Here is a 25,478-nt window from a genome sequence, read left to right as displayed (position 1 = left end):
ATTTCTTGGCAACAATTAACAGTTACCCAATTCATAGAAATTGCCTTTATTATTTTTGAAGCAGCTACTTTCTTTGGCTTTAATGACTAAGAGAATAGAGACAGATGTCTCTGTTGCTAGGGAGACTGAATTTAAAAAAAAAAAAAACCTTTGAAACGAAGTAAATAAGCAACTACCATCTTTTTTTTAAAAAAGGAGAATTCTGTTAGTTTTGAATTAACTATTTGTTTTAAAAACAAACCAGCAGTAGCTCCACTTTTTGAAGGAAATATACTGGAATAGTTTATTACCATTCTTCTCTGACAGTAATAAATCATTAAAAAAAGAAAAGAAAAATAGGCCCACCTGTGCACTCAGTATCAATTGAGGCTGATTATCAGAAACTGGTACTGTCTTTGTACTGGTACTTGAATTCAACAGGAATTACCTTTCTATATAGTCTGTCAATCCTCTATAACTAAAGAGAAAGCAGCCCCTCCCTTGAGTTAGAAACACCTAAGCCTTGCAGACAAGCCTTGCCTGCTGAGTTCTGAGAGCTCATGCCCTCTGGTCACCCAGCTCCAATCTTACTGGCAGCCCTGTACTCTAGACTCTGGACAACAAGTAAAGCGATTCAAGCTAAGAGCAGTTTAGTGACTGGGTCCAACCCAAGCAATATTTCTTCTTTCAAATTTCTTCCTACGCTCATCCCCCGTCCTCTGTCTTTAATCCCTGATGCTCGCTAATACATGTAATGCACTTGCATTTTCATCTATCTTGGACTTGCAGATCCTGTCCGAGCCCTCCCCTCATCCTCTCCTTATGTCAACATGCTTTAACAGGAATGATACCATTACGAGAAAAGAAAAAAATAATCCAGTTTGAAATGAAATCACGTGTAGTGAAAACAACTGCAATTCATCTAAATTCTTTGAAAGAGCCCCTAATCTCCTTTGACATCTATACAAAATCACCCATATATCTTTTCACCTATTCTAATTAAACCATCACTAGCTACCAGCATTCAATTTAAGTATAAACCAAAAATTGAATGGGCATTTCGGGGGTCTCTTTTGCTCAGATATTTGTACAGTATATTAAAACATCAGCAAATTCTTTTGTCTATTTTTAAATGTTATATGCTATTGCCATAATTAAATATTAGTATGTAAACAACAGGCAAAATAAAATTACTTTGTTTTTCTTGTCTAAGAAAATGTTCAGAATTATGTTTGGCTTCTGTGGCCTGGGGATTGGAGCAGTATTCATAACATTCTTTTAAGAAGGCATATTTCAAGCTCCAAATGATGGACTTCAGAAGTTCCTAAGAGGGCTTCCCTGGTGGCACAGTGGTTGGGGGTCCGTCTGCCAATTCGGGAGACACAGGTTCGAGCCCTGGTCCGGGAAGATCTCACATACCACGGAGCAGCTGAGCCCATGCACCATAGCTGCTGAGCGTGCGCTGTGGAGCCCGCGAGCCGCAACTACTGAAGCCCGCACGCCACAACTGCTGAAGCCCGCGCGCCTGGAGCCCATGCTCTGCGGCAGGAGAGGCCACCGCAGAGACGCCCACGTGCCTCAGTGAGGAGTAGCCCCTCTTGCCGCAACTAAAAAAAAAAAAAAGCCCACGTGCAGCAACGAAGACCCAATGCAGCCAAAAATAAATAGATAAATAAATAATAAAAGTTCCTAAGAAATTATAATTCGAAGACTTTCTGTACTTTTGTTTGTTTGTTTGTTTTTGTGGTATGCGGGCCTCTCACTGTCGTGGCCTCTCCCGTTGCAGAGCACAGGCTCCGGACGCGCAGGCTCAGCGGCCATGGCTCACGGGCCCAGCCGCTCCGCGGCATGTGGTATCCTCCCGGACCGGGGCACGAACCCGTGTCCCCTGCATCGGCAGGCGGACTCTCAACCACTGCGCCACCAGGGAAGCACTTTCTGTACTTTTTATTAAAATTCTGATTTGGTGAGATGTAATTAGTAGGAAAGACAGACAATCATCCGGATCACATCTGATGAAACTGGGTCCAAATCAAGCAGTGCAGTAATTTGGGTGAATGCAGCAGCTTTGAGGTCCACAACTCTGGGTTCAAATCACACTTCAACCATTTACTTGGGGTAGGACTTCAGTCAATTGCTTGACCCGTCTAAGTCTCTGTTTTGTCGATGGTAAACTGTGGATAGTAATCACCTCATAAGTTTGCTATAAGAGTTAAAATGATATAATAAATAAGTATTTGGTCTAATAACCAGCACTAAGGAGGCACTCCATAAATGGTAGTCAGTGTTGTTGCTGTTATCTGATTAGCTTTTTGAGAATATTAATTGAAAATCAAGCTTTTATAATAATTGGGGACACTATTTTCTCCATGACAGCCATGATCATATTATTTAGAGACATTTGCATTAGATACCACTTGTGATCTATTTCCAAATACTGTCTTCACTTTGGATGATTTCATTATATCATGAGACTGGCGTAATTTTAATCATAGCTTGTTCATCCCAGCCAAGATAACTAAATTGTGCTACTCTGAGCATGACTTGCTCTAGCTCTTAAGGGATACTGTTCCCCTTACAAAGATCATCCTCCCAAATCTTGTCAAAGACCACCCTCTCTTTATTTGAAATCTACTTGGAACCTTACTTTGGCTGTTAAAATTTCCTGATGAATTTCAACCACCTTATATCAATATTACTGCCTTATAGCAGAGATTTTAAGCTTTGTATATCACACACAGAACATTCACTTAACAAATGTTTATTGGGTACCAAGTTTATGCAAGGTATTATTCTAGGTACCAGAAATACAACGCTGAACAAGTCAGAGGAAGTTCCTATGCTCTTTTGATTCCTAACTTTTAGTGATAGGAGATAAAAATAAAAAATAAAAACATAGGGCTTCCCTGGTGGCGCAGTGGTTGAGAGTCTGCCTGCCGATGCAGGGGACACAGGTTTGTGCCCCAAAGCGGCTGGGCCCGTGAGCCATGGCCGCTGAGCCTGCGCTTCTGGAGCCTGTGCTCCGCAACGGGAGAGGCCACAGCAGTGAGAGGCCCGCTACCACAAAATAAATAAATAAATAAATAAATAATAAAAACATAAACCCAATAAACAAATTAGTCTCAATTAGTAACCTGGAAAAGGGAAAAATTAAACTATTTGATTTGAGAAGAACTGGAAAGAGTGCTGATCATCAGGAAAGGCAGCATCCTAGTTTATGGCCTCCCTTGAAATGCACTGTACAACCCCAGAAGGTGCTGCTTATACAGATTCCACTAAGAGGGTCTGTGAGCTAAGAGCTAAATGGCACAAGAGGAATGGCGTGCCAAGATCTAGGTAAAGAGCATTTCTGTAGAAGGGAAAAGAGAGACCAAAGACCCTACAGAAGGAATGAGCTCTGTATGCTCAAACAGAAAGCAGGACAATGGACTGCAGTATGCGAGCATGGGGGCAGATGCCCAAAGATAATGTGAGAAAGGTAGGCATTATGGCTCCAAGGACCAAATACATAACATTACTTATATAGCTTTTGCAAAATATGGATACGTGGGCCCCACCACAGACCAATTAAATCACTATCACTAAAGGTAGAGCTCAGGGTCTGTGTGTGTGTGTGTGTGTGTGTGTGTGTGTGTGTGTGTGTGTTAACGTTTCCTAAATGATGTTAAAATGCAGCCAGCATTAAAAGCCATTGATAAAGAGCTTTGTAATCAGTGATCAGGGGTTATGATTACTACGTGGCGTTTTTCATGAATGTTCCTGGTTAATTTTTCGTGTCTCGGTAACCCATTAAAAGTTCGTGTTCCAGGCATTCCTAATCATCACGTCTTTGCAAAATGCCAACTAGAGACCTGTGCATGCAATAGTTGTAGTGTTGTGCGAGATGCACAAGACAAGGCTGTGATTGTCTTCTGTGAGCCTAAATCTGCTTCGAGTGCACTAGAGAAACAGACTCAGGCTTCTAGGCATATTCCCAATTACATTTAAAAAAAATAAACAAACAGGTGCATGCGAACACCAGCACTTAGCAGCTGGCTGCCATGCATTTCCTCCAGAGAAATGAAGATACTGGCTAGGAATTCTCCAAAGTATTTGAAAAAGAGACAAAGGAAGGTTCTTTTGCTTTGGGGTTAGGAGGTGAACAACACAGGAGCTCTGGACCATGAGAGGGGTCAATACCCCCATATGCTGATAAACATTCACCACGATATTCATCTTGTCAGAGTCCCAGTGATCTCTCCAAGAGGAGAGAGTGGCTCCCCCCACTCTCTCCTCTTGTACTCCCACAAGTACAGGGGAGAGATCTACCAGAGGAAGTTCACATGAAAAGCAAGAGGGAGAGCATGAGCAGAAAACTGTGGTGTTTGGAAATGACTGTTGGCATGTGTTAGAATTCCAAAGAGTCACTCCAGGATTGTTTGAGGTAGATAGAGCTGGGACATCTGTCACCACAAGGGCAGCCAGGGTTGGTTTTGATAAATTTCTGCGTCATGTGCTCAGTTTAAGAGAAGGCCCTTCCCAACTGGAAGAGAATCATTCTTCAATTGTGGTTGACAGGAACTGCTAGAAGTCCAGGGAGACTTCTGGGTAATAGAGGATAGGAAAAAAAGTTACATCCTTGGTAGTTTATTCCTGAAATGGTGATAGTGGGGCACAAAAGTAGCTGTGAGCACTCCAGACTCACAGTGAACAGTCTTCCTTCCTGTACTGTTCCAACATTTGACCTGTAGGTATGGCTGACCTTAAACAAGGCTTTCAACATCCTATAATATTTACATATGCTTTGATACTCTGATTCTAGCTATTTATAATAGGGTTTTTGAATTTGAACCTGACAAATCTGACATCTGCCACTTACTGTGTGACTCACACAAGCCACTAGCAGGCAAGCTCCATGAGGATGGGGCTTTAAACCTGATTTTTTAATAAGAATACACCATTGAAAAAATTAAAACCAGATCCAAACCAAAATTAAAAAGAACTTTAAAGCCTTTGCCTCCTTTGCCTTAGTTTTTGCATCTTTAAAATGGGAATGATTCTACTATTTCTCTTATAGATTTGTTAAGTATTAAATGAAATAATGCAAGCAAAGTACTTTGTGTGTTGCATAGGAATGGTAAACATTCAATATTATTAGTTGAGGAAAAATTAGTGTGAGTATAATGCCTTTCAGCAGAATATTGATAATGATAAGATAACTTTGCAATTATCTATAAATATTTTAACAATAGAAGGGTGATCTCTCAGGCTACCTAACAATCACTATCTTGAGTATATGATCCCAAATGTAAGCTCCAAACTTCAAACTAAGTACCGTATTTCTAATGATAGTTAAAAATTATATCCAGATCTTTGATTCACCTATTTCAGCATCTTTGCTTTGAAAACTCCTCCCCTTTCATTCTGAGCTCAGTCTAGGAAAGAATAAAATCACCATGGTGACAACTGCCCTCTCTTTAGAGCACATTCAAATTTATGTTGAGCTTTTCTTGAATGCTGCTGTGTCTTGCCTTTGAATTGTGTCTTGGAGTCACTCCAAGGTCAGGGGAATTTCTTTATCACTTAAGGTGGCCTTCAAGGATACAAAAGAGCAATTTGGAGTTCATGATCTGGAATGGATAAATTTGAAAATAAATAATTCTATCATATTTGAATCAGGTGAATAATTTACCATGGCCCTCATGTTAAAGAAGTTGTGACTAAGAGCCTCATACAACCAAAATGTATGTATAATATCATTTTTTCCCTAGACTGTCTGATCAAGATATTGACTGAGTATTACTTATTCAGAAAGCTGCCATTCATAATATATAACATCAGCTTGGGTTCTAATATTGATGTGATACAGTAAACAAATTTGGGTCTTTTTGTTTTATATTAAACAATGATGAATTATACTGTGAAAAAAAAAGTGCTATTTCAATGCTTGTCCAACTTAGGAGAGAGAAGCTGAAAAACAATATGCAGGTGAGGCTGGGTGATGAACTGAAGCTTTAGTGAGTACAGAAGTTATGCGTCTGGAGTGTCCCATGGAGCACTGTGGGAATCAAATGAGATAATGTATGTATGGTTAGTCCTTAGCAGAGCCAACCCATGATACTATATGGTCTCCATATGCTAGCTACTATTAAGTTCCAGAATTTATTATTATTGCTGTTGTTGTTATTGAATGTCAACGTTTGGTCTAAAATATATCTACATTTTGGGGAAATTCTCAATCTGTTTTGTATACATAAAGAACTAATATGGCTCTCCAAAGCAATCCCACAACACAGAGCTTATGGGTAATTAGAGGCAAAATCCTGGATATCCTATAGATACATCTTCAAAATATTAGTCAGTATAGGCAGAGGGGTTTTGACAAAATAGTTAGAACTCACTGCTTTGCAATGAATTTGGGAAGGTGTGATATGGTGTCTCTTATTACAAAATCCCTATAACCTTCCTCCCAGTACCCTCACCAAAAAATCACTACCATCTCTTATACCTGAATGAGAAAGCACACCAAAAACAGAATCATCCTATAATGGCTAATTTCACATGCCCTCATCTAAACCAATGATCTTCAATATTCGATTGACTTAAGGAGGAAGCTTTAGAGCGGTAGACTAGGCAACTTTTCTGAAAGCATTTCCTTTGACAACCTCAGCTTACATACACACACTCACAGACTGTAGTAGAGAATTATTTGTCTCATGAATCATCCTGCTTCATGTCCTGTTAAAATAGTCATGCCATTATGCAGGAGCACCATCTCTTTGCTCTCCATTGCCCTACCAACGGCCTTTTCCACCCCACTGCTGGCAATCCATGATGACTCCTAACAGTTAAAACTGAATGGGTCCTGGGACTTCCCTGGTGGTATAATGCAGGGGGCACAGGTCCAATCCCTGGTCAGGGAACTAAGATCCCACATGCCGTATGGCGTGGCCAAAAAAACCCACTGAATGGGTCCTTTAAGGAAACTCAGTGGTCGGTGACATTTCTTTCCTGAAGCCCCTGTAGTCATATCCTCGTCCCAGGAGGGACATCTGTGTGTACTCTGGGGCTTCTGGATCAATTTAATATCTCAATCTGTGATACCAATGATTCGTCTGACAGTGGTGGGTCTCCGAAACACTACTATAGTGACACTGATGACCTCACTGAAGCTCATATATCTACTACATTTTCAATTAATTCACTTATTCTCTCTATGCCAATCCCATCAAAGTTCTTAGATGTAGTAACACAAATATGAAATGAACTCAGGGAAGGACCCTCAGCAGAAAGAATTCACTCATTCATTCAGACACTATTTATTGAGCACCTATAATGTCCCAAGCAGCTGGTTAGGCTTTGGGGATTTAGTAATAAGGAAGCCAGACACAGTGGCTGCCCTCTAGGAACTTAGTTTCCTAAGGAGAAAAGCCTGAATCAAGTTGGTTATTCCAAAAAGGTTTCCTGAACTTAAATCACAAAAAGAAGTGGCCACTGAGAGTCCTCACCCGAATGCTGTGGTTTAGAGAAGAGATTCCCCAATAATTGTCTACAGAACAGTGCTGCCTCCCCGACCCACATTTTCATCACTTCGTGGCGGAATGAGCAAAAGGAGACCTTCACTGACCTTATATTCCACGAATTCTCTGTGTAAACCCTCTGTTCTGCTTACAGTGGTTCCTCTGTGGAGTTTGCTTGCTCCATCTACTTTTTGCCAGCTTCTTACACCGCAATATTTCCCAACCATATTTCCATCATTACCATCCCAATGGCCACCCTCTCACACCATCGGCATTACTTCTTACTATTTGTACATATCTTGATAAATTTTTGTTTTTTAAACACACTATTTTAAAAGTTAATGATGAAAGACTTAAGCATAAGAAACGGTATTGTTTGCCATGGCTAGAAGGTAGCTGTAAAAATAAATTTAATTTTTAAAACGTTCCTCATTTCAAACTACATACAGTTAGCTAATGAAAGCTCTGAGTCTGAGCCTGCTAGCTTTTTTTTTTCCTAAAAGAGAGAAAAGAACAAGTTTAAGGGAGTTGTTAAAACTTTAGTAGATATAAACTGAGATGCTCCTCTTGAATTAATGGACTTATCAGAGAAATGTGAAATGGGAATAACTTCCTCATTGCTCTGTTTCCCTGTTTCCCTGTTCTATTAATCACTTCAGTGCCCTGCACCACCAGTGACACTCATTTTGCTTTTTGGGTAATACTGCTATAATAATACGATGACTGTTGTTGCTACTGCTAATGACAATAGTCATAATAATTAAAATAACAAAAACAACAAAAATAAAAGTGCTTACTATAAGCCCAGCACTGTTTTATGGATTTTTACATTTTCACACGGAATAACTAACTGACTCTTCCTAACAGCCCATGAGGGAAGCACTTATACACATGGGAACCTGGAGCCCTTGAAAGTTTAGTAATATGATCAAGCCTGCCAAGTTTAAGAGCAGTCACTGATCAAACCTCAGCTCTAAGTCAGACAGACCTTGTTTCCAGCTTCATCATTGACTTTGCAACCCTGGGCAAGCCACTTTGATGCCACTTTGCAGAAAAAACTGAAACTTTGAGAGGTGACAATTAAATTATGTTTTTTCCACTATTACTTAGATGGGAATTCACCTTCTTGGGTTCCACTGAGATGACCTTTCTTATTTCATGTAATTCTTAATTGAAAAAACTAATTCGTGAAATGTTTCATATGTGTGTCTTTTAAGAGTATAGTATGTTAAATGTGGTAAAAGTTTGTAAGTCTTTTTTGCTTTCTAAAAGGTTCAATTACATTGCAAGTATAAGTTGGTGCTTTAAAAGAATGAAAGAAGTGATATGAAATTCAGAGGTAAGAGTTATCATTGTAGTTATCATCGTGGGCAGCACGCATAAGGGAAAGCACCAGAGAATGGATGGCACAGAATGAGCCGTGAATAATGGCTGGGGATTTGATAAGCACACAGCAGAAAAACAACAAGGGCTGCTTACCGAGGGCCTATTACACACCACCTACTGTGCTAGACTTTCACTGCAACCACTTCAAAACATTTGCCACAATGTTAGCCAGGAGTCCACATCATCTCATTTTACAGATAAAGAAAGTGAGACTCAGATATTAAACATGCTTCTCAAGGTTAAATAGCTAACGCAGGACAGCAGAAGGCTTCAAGTACCACTCTCTTCCTCCCCTTCTTCTTCCTCCTCCTTTTTACTGAATTCTTATGCCAGTGTTTGCATTATGAGCTTTCAGGCTTTATTTGAGCATTTCTTTTCCAGATTGGGTTCAGAACCGAGGCAGTTGGACTGCGTCTGACTTAAGAACCAGACTGGGTCTGACTTAAGCTGGACTGGGTCCAGGGTGAGGCTTCAGGTGAATAAAATTTTGTTTTAAGGCTGAACAAGTAGGCTAACCTTACCAAAGATAATCTTGCATTACAGTAACCACAGTGGAGAACTTTCAACCATTTTAACATAAGCTTATCCATTTATGAGGTGCCCTAGAGAAAAAGGAGTCTCAGGTAGGCACTCACTACAAAGGGTAGAGGGAAAATTATTATTCCTTCCTCTATAGTTTCTGGTGACCAGAATGAAACTTAATGGGACACCATATTCACTCCAGAACCTAGATGGGATCCTGGGAAAATTGGCAGAAGCTGGCAAAGGGTGAGAATTCTTTCCAAAGTCAGCTGTCCCAGACCTGTATCTTTGGTGTCTGGTCAAGAGAGGAAGGTAAAATTTCATAGAGTCCTGAAACAGGACAGAAGGAGGCAGGGCACAACCTTTAAAAGAATGACACAGCCATTGAGGATATGACAAAAACTGGTTAGGACCAACTACGTCCGCGATGGCAGAAGATTTGACTTCCAGTGGACCTTGAGCCTCATTATACACTCATTATAATAGATCGGCATGCTAAATGACATACTCACAGGCAGCAGACAGTTCAGAGGCCAAACATAAAAGGCCAAAAAGTGGGCGGTGGCCTGATTTCTAGGAATCCCCGCCCCTTCCCTGAATAGTTGGAATAATCCTCCCACTCATTAGCCTATGAAATTACCCAGCCCGTAAAAACTAACCACCTCATATGTTGGGGCCTCTGGCCTTCTTAGAGGACCCACACTCTGTCTGTGGAGTGTGTTTCTCCCATGGCCCCTCTCACTTTCTGAGACGACCCCATGCCCTGGGGCCACTCTTGTGTTTTGAGACATTCTGTCTATGGAATGTGCATCTCTCTAAATAAATCCACTTCTTACTTATCACTTTGTCTCTCACTGAATTCTCGTCTGCAACAAGACATCAGGGACCTGAGCTTCATTAAATCCTGAGACCAGATGTGTGATCTCAATTAAAAGACGGAGGGTTCAAGTCGCAATCTGGGTTGGGTGGTTTCAGTCCCTTCCTTTCCAAGCTTGGATTAGCAGGAAAAAACATTGATTATGGATCCTGTCTCTCCCAGGGATGCCTACTGCCTCTTGTTTGTTTCATTTCATGTCCAGAGAACTTGATTTGGCAACTGGGAGGTTGAGGGGCCCCCAAATATGGCCAGACAGAAATGCAGGTTGCACTCTGTCTGTGGCCTGGTTCTACTGAGTGTTGCCAGCTCTCAGGGGAACTGAGTTTTTCTTTCTTATGTCTATCTTTGAGATATGGCTCTGGATCTTGGGAGGCCAATATTCTTTGCATCCTCTTTGGGGATTCCTCTTGTGTTCACAGCGTTGTTCAATACTGCCAAGAATATTTATTGTTTGTCCTGGCTGAAACCTGACAAGATACTCAAAAGGACTTTTTTTAAGTGGCCTTATGTTCAGAAGTTTGTCAAGTTGGAAGTTGATATTCAGAGCCTTATAGGAACTTTCTTTCAGGCCTTCTTCCCAAAGCTAAAATGATACTACGTATCCACAGGGAAAGAAAAGTATTCTGAAGCTACTGTGGAAGAATCTACTAAAACATTCCAAAGACACCCAGCTCTAAATCTAGAACACGGGAATCTTTTGATTTCCATCTTAGCTGAATATCTTCTTCCTGATATAAAGAAGCAAATTGAGCATAATGTAGTTGGATGGCTGGGTCAGCTTCTGGATATCATTCAGGTTACAACCCAATTCTTTGAGAAACTAAAAACAAACATTTTTATTTGTCTTACAAATCTAGTGTTTACAAGAACAGAAATGTGACTATAGAAAAAATTCAAATCCCACTTATCCTTTTTACCAACCCCAAAGCCTCCCCCATTCAACTGAAAGGCCTACAGATATTGTAAAAGTCTGAATTTAGGAAACAAAATCCCTTTTCTGAGAAATTTAAATCCTTTCTCTGTGTTCTCTGAGATGTAAATGATCTACCTGGTCTTCTCTAGAAACCCAGAGCCATCTCTTGAAATGCAAACTTCGGAAGGTAATTCTTATTAGAAAAAAAAAAAAGAAGCTATTTGGGAATTAGGTGAATGAAAATTCTTAAAAGTCTTTTCCACAAATATTAGTAAAAGCTTTAGCCATCTGAGCAGATAACTTTAACTTATTCTATGTGCCAGAAACACAATTTGGATTCAACTGTTCTTTTATAAGCTAGTGAGTTTTGCATTATTTTATTTGTCTCATGGCTAAAATTTTAAAACAAAAGCTGTAAGATCTCTGAGTTTGTCTGTAAGTTTATATATGTCTACGTATATATGTTATAGATGTGTGATATTTTTTCTACCCCCAGATGATATCGCCAAATTTAATTTGTATATAGTTCTATTTAATTGTCTCAAAGACAAACAACTGCTTATATAAATCAAGTATACTCTCAGAAATATAGAAACTAACTAAACTGTTTTTCATGTTTCATGATCTAGGATAATCTTCAGAAAATAAAAGCTAGTTTAAGTTTGTTGGCTTAATTAAAACAGGCATATTTTTAGTGTTATCAACATTAAACATACTACTTTTATTCTATCTTGGTTACTAACATTCAAATAAGCTCACGTTATCTCGGTTACAGAATTTATCAGCAAGAAAGAAAACTTAAGACTATGGTCAGGGGCTTCCCTGGTGGCTCAGTGGTTGAGAGTCCGCCTGCCAATGCAGGGGACACGGGTTCGAGCCCTGGTCCAGGAAGATCCCACATGCCGCGGAGCAACTGAGCCCGTGTGCCACAACTGCTGAGCCTGTGCTCTAGCGCCTTCAAGCCACGGCTGCGGAGCCCACATGCCACAACTACTGAAGCCCGTGTGCCTAGAGCCCATGCTCCGCAGCAAGAGGGGCCACCGCGATGAGAGGCCTGCGCACTGCAGTGAAGAGTGGACCCCGCTCGCTGCAACTAGAGAAAAGCAACGAAGCAGCAACAAAGACCCAAAGCAGCCAGAAACAATAAATAAATTAAATTAAATAATAAAATAAATAAATTAAAAAAAAGACTATGGTCACCTGTTTAATGCCTCATGAAATTTTCATTAGTAATCTAAACATAATTGTTAAGAATAAATAAATAAGTAGATGTAAATAAGATAGAAGTTTATAAATAAACTTTTCAACAATAATTATGCTTTATGGCATGTCAACTTAAATATACTTTCCAAAATTTTTTGGTCACTTGAAACCTTAATGCTCTACAGTCTTAAGATGGGGTTACATTCCAATAAGCCCACTGTAAATTGAAAATATAAGTTGAAAATGCATTTAATACCCTTAACCTACCAAACATCGTAGTTTAGCTTAGCCTACCTTAAATGTGTTCAGGACACTTACATTAGCCTATAGTTGGGCAAAATCATCTAACACAAAGCTTATTTTATAATAAAGAGTTGAATGTCTTGTGTAATTTATTGAATATTGTACTGAAAGTAAAAAAACAGAATGCTGGCACGGGTATAGAATGGTTTTAAGTGTATCGGTTTTTGACCCTCATGACTTCATGGATATCTGACTGGGAGCTGCAGTTCACTGCCGCTGCCCAGCATCACAAGAAAGCATCATACTACATGTACCAGCCCGAAAAAAGATCAAAATTCGAAGTACTGTTTCTACTGAACGTGAATCTCTTTTGCACCGTCATAAAGTTGAAAAATCTTAAGTCAAACCATCGTAAGTCAGGAACCATCTGTACAGAGATAAGTTAAACGATGACTATTCAATGAATATCTAGATAATTTCCAAATAAGATAAAATATTGAAACATTAATTACTGAACATAGGTGTATCCACTTTCAACTTCTTTTTACAGAGGAACTAAAGATATTTGTAACTCTGAAATCAAGACTCCTGGCACAGAGCAGTGAAAACTTTGAATCACCCGATGCAGGTTTCCAGCTGAGATGGAACAAGGCAACTGCCTTGTGGTGTCAGTGCTCATATTATAAATAAGCCTTTTTCATTGTCTCCATAGTGTCACATTTTTACATTTTTGTGCATATTGCTGGTGATTTTGCTATTTAAAATGACCCCTGGGCTTCCCTGGTGGCGCAGTCGTTCAGAATCTGCCTGCTAATGCAGGGGACATGGGTTCGAGCCCTGGTCTGGGAGGATCCCACATGCCGCAGAGCAACTAGGCCCGTGAGCCACAACTACTGAGCCTGCGCGTCTGGAGCCTGTGCTCCGCAACAAGAGAGGCCGCGATAGTGAGAGGCCCGCGCACCGCGATGAAGAGTGGCCGCCGCTTGCCACAACTAGAGAAAGCCCTCGCACAGAAACGAAGACCCAACACAGCCAAAAATAAATAAATAAACAAATGAGGGGTTTAAAAAAAAAAGAAAAAAGAATATTATTTAAAAAAATAAAATGACCCCCAAGCATTATACTGAAATGCTGTCTAGTGATGTAAGTGCAAAAAGGCTGTGATGTGCCTAATGGAGAAAGGACATGTGCTAGATAAGCTTTGTTCAGGGAGGAGTTATAGTGCTGTTGTCTGTGAGTTCACTGGTAACAATCAACAATGTATATTAAATAAGAAGTCTTTTTTTTTTTTCTTTTCTTTTGTTTTTAAACAGAAACACACATAAAACAAGGTTACGTATTGATCTGTTGATTGATAAAACGTTGCGACCACAGGGTTGCACTTACTTAATCCTCTATTCCCCCTAGGAGCAGTGGTTCAGCATTTGCTAATTCAGTGTTTTAGACAGCTTTATAGAACATGACTACCACAAATAAGGAGACTCAACTCTATTTATTTATTTTCCCTATGCTCTTGATACTTTATTCTTTGTATGACTATGATCTTGTATTCTTACATTCTTTATTAAGATGCCTTACTTTTGCAACCCATTTTCTATGGAACTGGGTATGATATGCATGAACACAACACACACACGCAAATATCCATTTAAAGACCTTGACTATAATCTTTTGACTTATTTGTAATTTATATTATGTATCATGGTATTTAATTTATATTAAACTGACTTTTTTTTTTTTTTTTTTTTTTGCGGTACGAGGGCCTCTCACTGTTGTGGCCTCTCCCGTTGCGGAGCACAGGCTCCGGACACGCAGGCTCAGCGGCCATGGCTCATGGGCCCAGCCGCTCCGCGGCATGTGGGATCTTCCTAGACCGGGGCATGAACCCGTGTCCCCTGCATCGGCAGGCGACTCTCAACCACTGCGCCACCAGGGAAGCCCTTAAACTGACCTTTTAACAATATATCTTTATGTTTTAGTTTTTCAGTCAAATTGAACTCATTCACTTATTTTCCTTTATTTACTCAACACCTTGTTGAGATGCTTGGTTTTATGCAAATTCTGTTCTATTTGTTCATCCTGTTTTGCATAGTTCTGAAGATACAATAAGCAGCTATAGGATACTTTTCTTCTTTTTGTAACTGTAGTATAATAGTAAACAAAGTCATTCAAAGGTATTCCATGTAAATTTTCCAAATGAGCTACTTAAAAATTTAAATAGCATTTTATAATTTTCTTAGTCCACGTTACAAATATCTCCCTGATATATATTGATACATTCAGGGACATGGAAACCAAAATCTGCATCCAATGATGGTTGGCAAAAATGCTAAGATTACATTAGTCCCACTTCAGCATAAGTGACAACAGCAGGAATTTAAACAAGACAATCCATAATTTAGAAAGTAATGTAACTCTTTATAATAAAACATATGGTTTTCTCTAGAATAATCCCATATTTTTGCTGGTCAAAATATGTTCAATCAGTGGATCAGTATCTGGAGTAACAGATTGGACCCCAAAACTTGGTTCCCTTGAACAAAATATTTAACCTCTTGGACCGCAGATTTTAGGATTAAATAAGACTTTGTTTTTATGTTAAATAAAATAATTTATATTAAGGAGAAAACATGTTTTAAATGTGGTACATGGTATGCATTTACTAACTGTTCCTTTCTACTTTTCATCTATTCATAATTGTTATATGAAAACACCACAAACATCATATATTAGTTCTGGTTACATAAGTTCTACTTTGTTCTTTAAATTTTCAAGAAAATATTTTGTGAAATATATAATATTGCATGACTGTATGTGAGAGAATGTGAAATATTTAAAGAAAACCTGTTGTAAGTCTCACAATGTTAAGAAGCAACTCAGGCATGTAATGCAGGGAAAAAAAAAATTCAAAATATACTCATCTTAAAGGTTAGATGTTGAGTATTAAAGGGTGTTTCTCTGCAGGCAAAAAAAGCAAGGGGAAAAAAAGAGCTTAGTGTAATACTTTCAAAATGATGCTAATAATTTCAGTTCTTATATAGAAGTGGATTTGAAACTAGAGAATAAATGTGTTAATCTTATTTTTTTAAAGAGACGTGGTCACATATATTCAGTTCATACTGATTATTATGAACTCTTTAAATGGGAAGGAAAGTGAAAAATGTCACTTGCTTTCTATTGATGGGGAATTAAATCCACACCTCACCCACTGCCGATGTGTAGCTGAAAACACAGCCTTCATGTAGATCTGTTGATTTTCCCAAATTTCCTACCTAAAGTAGGGTTTCACTTCAATAATATTGGAAATCAAGAAACACTCGTTCTGTTTAGCCCTTATCAAAGGCGATCTTTCAAAGTACCACAGTTTTTTCTATGATTTTTAAGTTGCTTTCTCTTTCATCTTCATTTTTAAAATAGTGAAAAATAGCCAAAAAGCATGTTTTAGTGATGATAAAATCACAGCTTGCATTTCATCCTAGTCTGGTTGAAAGCACATACGACTGTCCTAGAACTATAAGAACCTGCATTTAAATCTCGTGTTTTCTATCAATCCACCATCACCATGGAGTAAAAACCATTTTATATACTACCAGTGAAGCAAAAGGAGCCACATGGAAACGTTTAAGGTAAATCCCTGGCCAGAAAAGCTGTATACTTTATTTTGCCTCTTATGAGCAAAGAGAGTATCATTTAAACTTCAAGCATAAGCCTAAGTTGAAAAGAAAAATAGCCATTGGTGGTCTAGGAGGAAAGCGAAAACCTGGGCAAACACCAGCTTATATTTATAAAGCCTCCTGTTGTCTGGGAAAGCTACTCTCACTGATTCTATTAGGGCTGCAAATGACACTCTGAATGAACAGCAGAGGGCAGAAGCCTTGCAGAATCCTTTTCCAAGTAGGTGGGTATTTCTTGAGAACAGGTTCAACAGAACATAAAATATGATGCCAGAGAGTTATTGTGAAGAAATTCTTTTCAAAGTTAATAGTAGTTTTCTGAAAACTAAGCCTGGCCTCACTGACTGGCTTGTTATTCGGCCAAAATTCAAGGCATTTTTGGTTGCAATAGTCAATTACCAAAGTACTGCCCTAACTAAAATGATGGTAAAACCTAACGAGAACTTTGAGAAAGCGTAATGAATTTTCAGGCCAGCACGTCAGGCAGATCACTGAGATTTGGAGACCTGCTTTCACTATCAAGGAAGTTCCTAAGACCATGTAGCCTTTTCTCCCTCTTCCCACATCTACATGCTACTCTTCATTATCCTCTGCCTGACCACCATGTACCAAAGAGCCATCTTCTCCAGAAAACCTAATCAAAAGGTTATAAGCTTTTTAGATGATAAACTTAGGATGATGAGCAAGAAAGGGAAAAACAGGGGACAATTGCTGGCTCTAACAAAGTAAGGAAAATCCTCTAGGAATCCTAAACACAGGCCTCCTTCTCCAATGCAGGATTCATTCTTCTAGGTTCTGCCCCACCAAACTCACCTCCTCTAACTCTGCAGTGTTCTCCTCTGTTACTTGCTCTGGGAGAGGACAGATGGGCTAGCATGGATATGTCAGTCTTAGGTTTGTTTCACCGTACGCCCTCCTATTCCTTCCAAAATTAACAACTCTGCATTTATAATGGATTTGCAACACTTGGTGATATTTCCTTAAGAATAGAAACAATGATGGACCCAAGTTTCCAAGACACAAAGTGGAACCGGGAGATGATTCTGGGAGAGGATGGTGCCTCATCTGTGTGTGAGCAACCGTGAAGTCAGAGCTGTGCTCTAACAAAATCAAGTTTTCCTTGTACAACCCAGTTTGGATCTGATCTCCAAGACATTAGGAACAACGATACTTTAGAGAAAGTAGACTCTAAACTGACTGATTGAACTAAGCTGTCTGATGACTGTATTACACACACCTCCTTCCTGAGGAATACCCATCATCACCCCTCCCTTATTCCCATGCCCACTCCCTCAGACACGTTAGACCTATACTCACTGCCTCATTTTCATTGAAAAAGCTTCTGCAAGCAATAAAAAATATAGAAAAAGAAAAAAGGATTTAATCCAGATACCTTTTCCATTTATCCATCTAATCACTTAAGAGTCTTTACTGGACCTCCTCTCATACCTCATCCTTGGCCACAAAATCTCTATACATACTCAAATTACTGAAATTATTCTGTAACTAATGTTTCAGCTAAGTCAGATGTCCCATTCCCAAATTAGAAGTGCATAATATATTAGTTGTCCCCATAGAACTCATCTATGGGTCAAACTTGGTAGGATTTGACTTGTAAAAGCAAGATCAAAGAAAGCAAAACACCAGAGAAAAATGGATGTAGGAAGCCCAAGAAAGCCTTAGGAAGACATTTGATATATGATGTTAGATGCTGTAGAAATATATTGAGGATGCCAGTTCAGGGACAATAAAAGCAGAAAGGATTTTACTAGGAGCATTAGAAAGACTCGCCAGCTTCCTTTTTGCTTTCTGCCTGCATAGATTAACAACATTAAACAGATCAAGGGGAACAAATTTTTCTATCCAAAAGGTCTTTACACACAGCAATGTGATGCTATGTGGTCCAGCTAATCAAAACCATCACCTTTTATTTCCATATGTACATAACAAATACCAAAAGTGTGGTGGCCAAATTATTCTTAGAGGCTAGGGAATGAGGAATTGGGGGCTGGAGGGGGAGTCCATCCAGGTAGATAAGAACCAGATGCATGACTGAAGAATGGTAAAGTCATTCTCTTGGGTTGGGAGCGAGAGAGACAATTGCAGATTGCAGAGAGAAAATGACAGTACTAATTACTTTTGTCCATAAGGAAAAAAGCAAAAAAAAAAAAAAAAAAAGAAAAGCCAGCTTTCCTGCACAGAGCTGGAAGAGCCCTATTTTGTGCTCTGCATGAAAGCACTTTGGTCAACAATGCAAACAGAACTTGAGGCACAGCAAAACACAAAATTGTAGCTATGATTCCACTCACCAAAATGGTGGATCTTCAGTGTGCAACAGTGAGCTCTACCGGAGCGCTCCACAGCAAAGCCGAGTGATGAAGCAAGCCCCAGACTGCTTAGGCAATAAATAGTTGGATGTGACTGTTAAAAAAGAAAAGAAAACAGATAAGACTAAAATGAGCACATAAAACAAAACAAAAAAAAGAATAAAAATGCAAATAAATACCACATATCTTCAAAATGTAGGGAAGCTGGAATTGGGAGCTAAATTAGCTTAATTGTATACCTAACCCTTTCGAATATCTTTCAAAAGAGGAATGTAAAATATGGTATAAAACATATTAGTTCAGTTATTTTGACTATAGCACACCATTCCCATTAAGACACAATAGCATACCCATTTGTTATCCTTCAAATGTGATGCTGTTTATAATATTATAACACTGAAATGCACAGTATTAGAATGGGATATTATTTAAAGACATCTTTCTAGCAATATACAGATTTTAGGTCTGCTCTTCACATTTATAAATTATTTATTTCATCTTAAAATGTACTGTTTGCTCACCCATACAGTTTGAGCATTATTTCGTCAACTTTTAAATTCAAATACTTGCTAGTTGGTGCCACAGTCAATAGGATATGGTAAGTCCCCTGACTCTAACACAACTTGCTTTGGACAAATGACCTAAGCTCTCCTTAGCTAAAATTTGGATATAACAGCACCTATTTCACAGAAATGTTGTGAAAATTAAACACAATAATCTATCAAAGCACTTAGTACAGTGCCTGGCACACGGCACCCCTACATTACTTGTCAGCTATCATTGTTGTCACAGTTGTTACCACGACTCCAAGGCCACAGGTCCGAAATCATCAACAGAGATTTTTGGGCTCATTTCCCAATGATTAACTCTTAAAAATTCACACACACCCCTCCCCCGTTCAAAAAAGTCCACAAATTAAGTGAATTTGCTTAAGACATTCGCTATTCATTAGATTCCCTTCTCCCCTGGCAGTACGACTGGGGCAGTGATGGAGACACAGGGAGATTTCTTAAGTTTGCAAAGGAATTTCACAAATAATGCAAACATGAAAAGAAAGGTCAACAAAGAGAAACAACAGTTGAAAATGAATGGTTCTGATTTCCCGGCTCTGTTCGACTCATTCTCATCCCCTGAGTACTAACGTAGTCATCCACATGTCAAAAGGAGCCACCCCCCACCAATCAGCCAACCCAGGTAGGTTCCCAGGCAGTGCTGGTGAGCAAGAGAGGGGCCAGTCTGACTGAGTCCATCTCCAGTGCCCAGATGTGGCCACGGCTGGATATCACACTCCTAATCACCTTCCTCCCAAGGGAAAGTATTATTTTCAGACTGATGGCTCTATCTTCCCTGGCCACTCTAAAAATCCTTCCAGCCCTCCACAAAGACTCCTGGTAGGATGTAATAAATACTGGGTGCTAGCTTCCTGATCTTCCAGACAGGAAGAGGGCTTGCCATAGAGCAATGGAGAGCAAAGAACTTAAATCACAGCGGACCTGAGTTTGAATTATGTCTCTGTCACTAATAAGTACAATCTCATACAAGGTTCTTCAGACCCTCTGAGCCTCAGTCTACTTATCTGTAAAATGGGAGCAGGGGCAAAACTCCTACAACACAAATTTGAATAAGGAAAGAAAATGTTTCTAGAACACAGCAGGCATAAAACAAACGTTCATCGCAATTTCTGCTTTCCTTGCTCTGCTATCTTGCTTATTTTGGTACATTGATAGTCTGATTATAAGGAAATGATAGAATTAGAATTGTCTGATCAAAACTATGTGTCTTTAAAAGACAAACTGACAAGACTAGGCAGAATTATAAGACCTTGTGTCAACTTGCTTTGTTTTTATTTTCTTTTTTTCCCCAAGTTTTCAACCTGGCAATCACAGCCCAGCAAAGCAATACAGTTCTTTGATTTCCTCCTTAGAAACTCCGCAGCCTTTATTGTCTTTATATTGTACAACTTTAGCACTTAATTATATCCTACCTTGTAATAATTAGGTGTCCTTATAATCAAGTCTGTTTACTCACTTGTGCAGTTCTGATCCTTTAATCTCTCTTGAATATTAGTTTTTAATGCTAATAAGAGCCACAATTTAACAATTTTATTACTAAATAAAACTGAGAGAATATTTTGAAGATTCACTAATGGGTTGAATCTAAACCTTACTTTTATAATTAGGAATAGTACCAAGTCATAAAAGTAAGCCTCAACAGTAGAAACACATGGAGCTTGTATGCTTTCCCATGGACTAGTTGTACAGCCTTGAACAGGTCACTGACCTTCATCTTTGGACCTGTAAATAAGCCTGCACTTAAGTCAAATATTTGTTTCAGCTAGATCACAAGTTTATTTTAAAGAGAAGTTAGGAATTCTCTATAACAACAACACAGCTGTTAATTTTAGGCAAGAGATATGTTACTGGCTTTGTTACTTCAAATCATGTTAATTATAAATTTAAAAGCCTGTTGCTACAATGTAAAATAAAAACAGGCATGGTCAGTGTACATAGTATATTTAATACAGCATAATGATTAATAAATCTCTAGCCTCTACAGTTAAACTGCTGGGGTTTAACATGTGACAAAGACACAACAGCCATGGATTCCAAGACAAATTTCAAACCTCTATGTTCCTTAGACTCCTCCTGGGTAAAATAGGGATAATAACAATATCTAATTTACAGGGTTGTTGTAAAGATTACATAGATAATTCACTTAATGACTGGTACATACTAAATGTTAGCTATTATTATGTTTTATTAGTGAAGTAGAATTACATAAAAATCTGCTTTCTGAAGTATCAAATTTACCTCATATTATACGCATTATGAATATTTGTCAGTTGGATAAATGGAAATGATTTTTTGACCAGTATAGTTCACTTATCAAATATTCAGTAACAAATAATGCATGCTTTAAGGCAATACATTTACCAAATGTTGTTATTTATTAGGTTTCCGTCTACACTGATATGTCAGATAATGCATATATTGATTGAAATTAAATCTTATTAATTAACTTATAATGAAACTAACCCAACCCAAACTGTAATTTTTTGTTCTAAAATATAAATTTTTGTTAGATTTTATAGACTTTATGTAACTACAATGAAATCTATAGTTTCAAATTTATTTTTGAATATTCTTTTATAGTATCATTGTTTAAAAAAAGGTACAGTTAAATAAAAACAAAGACAGAGGCTTCCGGGAAGATGGCGGAAGAGTAAGACGCAGAGATCACCTTCCTCCCCACAGATACACCAGAAATACATCTACATGTGGAACAACTCCTACAGAACACCTACTGAACGCTGGCAGAAGACCTCAGACCTCCCAAAAGGCAAGAAACCCCCCATGTACCTGGGTAGGGCAAAAGAAAAAAGAATAAACAGAGACAAAAGGATAGGGACAGGACCTGCACCAGCGGGAGGGAGCTGTGAAGGAGGAAAGGTTTCCACACACTAGGAAGCCCCTTCGCGGGCGGAGACTTCGAGTGGTGGAGGGGGAAGCTTTGGAGCTGCGGAGGGGGGCACAGCCACAGGGGTGCAGAGGGCAAAGCGGAGAGATTCCCGCACAGAGGATCAGGGCCGACCAGCTCTCACCAGCCCGAGAGGCTTGTCTGCTCACCCGCCGGGGCGGGAGGGGCTGAGAGTTGAGGTTCAGGCTTCGGTCAGAGCGCTGGGAGAGAACTGGGGTTGGCGGTGTGACCACAGCCCAAAGGGGTTAGTGCGCCACAGCTAGCCGGAAGGGAGCCCGGGAAAACTCTGGACCTGCCGAAGAGGCAAGAGACTTTTTCTTCCCTCTCTGTTTCCTGGTGTGCAAGGAGAGGGGATTAAGAGCACTGCTTAAAGGAGCTCCAGAGACGGGCGCGAGCCGTGGCTAAAAGCGCGGACCCCAGAGACGGGCATGAGATGTTAAGGCTGCTGCTGCCACCACCAAGAGTACTGTGTGTGAGCACAGGTCACTATCCACACCCCGCTTCCGGGGAGCCTGTGCAGCCCACCACGGCCAGGGTCCTGGGATCCAGGGACAACTTCCCCAGGAGAATGCACAGCGCGCCTCAGGCTGGTGCACTGCCATGCCAGTCTCTGCCGCCGCAGGCTCGCCCCGCACTCCGTGCCCCTCCCTCCCCCGGGCCTGAGTGAGTCAGAGCCCCCACATCGGCAGCTCCTTTAACCCCGTCCTGTCTGAGTGAAGAACAGACGCCCTCCGGCGACATACACGCAGAGGCGGGGCCAAATCCAAAGCTGAGCCCCTGTGAGCTGTGAGAGCAAAGAAGAGAAAGGGAAATCTCTCCCAGCAGCCTCAGAAGCAGCGGATTAAAGCTCCACAATCAACTTGATGTACCCTGCATCTGTGGAATACATGAATAGACAACGAATCATCCCAAATTAAGGAGGTGGACTTTGAGAGCAAGATTTATGATTTTTTCCCCTTTTCCTCACTTTGTGTGTATGTGGTATGCTTCTGTGTGACATTTTGTCTGTATAGCTTTGCTTCCACCATTTGTCCTAGGGTTCTATCTGTCCGTTTTTTGTTTTTAATTCTTTTTTCTTAATAATTACTTTTTAATAACTTTATTTTATTTTACTTTATTTCCTTCCTCCCTTCCTACCTTCCTCCCTTCCTTTCTTTCTTTCTTTCCTCCCTCCCTTTCTTCCCTTTCTTCCCTCCTTTAGACAACAAATCATGCCAAATTGAGGAGGTGGACTTTGAGAGCAAGATTTATGATTTTTTCCCCTTTTCTCTTTTTGTGAGTGTGTATGTGTACGCTTCTGCGTCAGATTTTCTCTGTATAGCTTTGCTTCCACCATTTGTCCTAGGGCTCTATCCGTCTGTTTTTTGTTTTTTGAATTTTTTTCTCTTAATAATTATATTTTTATTTTAATAACTTTATTATATTTTCTCTTACTTTGTTTTATGTTACTTTATCTTCTTTCTTTCCTTTTTTCCGTCCTTCCCTCCTTCTTTCCTCCCTCCCTCCCTCCTTTCCTCCTTTCTTTCTTTCTTTCTACTTCTACTAATTCTTTCTTTCTACTTTTTCTCCCTTTTATTCTGAGCCATGTGGATGAAAGGCTCTTGGTGCTGCAGCCAGGAGTCAGTGCTGTGCCTCTGAGGTGGGAGAGCCAACTTCAGGACACTGGTCCACAAGAGACCTCCCAGCTCCACATAATATCAAACGGTGAAAATCTCCCAGAGATCTCCATCTCAACACCAGCACCCAGCTTCACTCAATGACCAGCAAGCTACAGTGCTGGACACCCTATGCCAAACAACTAGCAAGACAGGAACACAACCCCACCCATTAGCAGAGAGGCTGCCTAAAATCATAATATGTCCACAGACACCCCAAAACACACTACCAGATGCAGTACTGCCCACCAGAAAGACAAGATCCAGCCTCATCCACCAGAACAAAGGCACTAGTCCCCTCCACCGGGAAGCCTACACAACTCACTGAACCAACATTAGCCACTGGGGACAGACACCAAAAACAACGGGAACTACGAACCTGCAGCCTGCAAAAAGGAGACCCCAAACACAGTAAGACGAGCAAAATGAGAAGACAGAAAAACACACAGCAGATGAAGGAGCAAGATAAAAACCCACCAGACCAAACAAATGAAGAGGAAATAGGCAGTCTACCTGAAAAAGAATTCAGAATAATGATAGTAAAGATGATCCAAAATCTTGGAAAGAGAATAGACAAAATGCAAGGAACATTTAACAAGAACCTAGAAGAACTAAAGATGAAACAAACAACGATGAACAACACAATATATGAAATTAAAAATACTCTAGATGGGATCAATAGCAGAATAACTGAGGCAGAAGAATGGATAAGTGACCTGGAAGATAAAATAGTGGAAATAACTACTGCAGACCAGAATAAAGAAAAAAAGAATGAAAAGAACTGAGGACAGTCTCAGAGACCTCTGGGACAACATTAAACGCACCAACATTCGAATTATAGGGGTTCCAGAAGAAGAAGAGAAAAAGAAAGGGACTGAGAAAATATTTGAAGAGATTATAGTTGAAAACTTCCCTAATATGGGAAAGGAAATACTCAAGTCCAGGAAGCACAGAGAGTCCCATACAGGATAAATCCAAGGAGAAATACGCCAAGACACATATTAATCAAACTGTCAAAAATTAAATACAAAGAAAACATATTAAAAGCAGCAAGGGAAAAGCAACAAATAACATACAAGGGAATCCCCATAAGGTTAACAGCTGATCTTTCAGCAGAAACTCTACAAGCCAGAAGGGACTGGCAGGACATATTTAAAGTAATGAAGGAGAAAAACCTGCAACCAAGATTACTCTACCCAGCAAGGATCTCATTCAGATTTGATGGAGAAATGAAAACCTTTACAGACAAGCAAAAGCTGAGAGAGTTCAGCACCACCAAACCAGCTTTACAACAAATGCTAAAGGATCTTCTCTACGCAAGAAACACAAGAGAAGGAAAAGACCTACAATAACGAACCCAAAACAATTAAGAAAATGGGAATAGGAACATACATATCGATAATTACTTTAAATGTAAATGGACTAAATGCTCCCACCAAAAGACACAGATTGGCTGAATGGGTACAAAAACAAGACCCATATATATGCTGTCTACAAGAGACCCACTTCAGACCTAGAGACACATACAGACTGAAAGTAAGGGGATGGAAAAAGATATTCCATGCAAATGGAAACGAAAAGAAAGCTGGAGTAGCAATTCTCATATCAGACAAAATAGACTTTAAAATAAAGACTATTAGAAGAGACAAAGAAGGACACTACATAATGATCAAGGGATTGATCCAAGAAGAAGATATAACAATTGTAAATATTTATGCACCCA

General features: G+C 39.6%; 1 protein-coding gene across 3 annotated transcripts in view; it reads right to left on the bottom strand.

The window, feature by feature from the left end:
* Positions 1 to 25,478, bottom strand: part of TENM2 (teneurin transmembrane protein 2) — a 3,004,989-nt gene that overhangs the window by 1,187,526 nt on the left and 1,791,985 nt on the right. For all 3 annotated transcript variants that reach the window (XM_060296575.1, XM_060296573.1, XM_060296574.1), the window contains one exon: positions 18,606 to 18,717. The gene's annotated coding sequence lies outside the window, so the exon portion shown is untranslated. The remainder of the gene's footprint in view (positions 1 to 18,605; positions 18,718 to 25,478) is intronic.

This window comes from Globicephala melas, chromosome 3 (assembly GCF_963455315.2).
Source record: "Globicephala melas chromosome 3, mGloMel1.2, whole genome shotgun sequence".
NCBI classification, from domain to species: domain Eukaryota; kingdom Metazoa; phylum Chordata; class Mammalia; order Artiodactyla; family Delphinidae; genus Globicephala; species Globicephala melas.
This window is presented reverse-complemented; position numbering and strand designations above follow the sequence as displayed.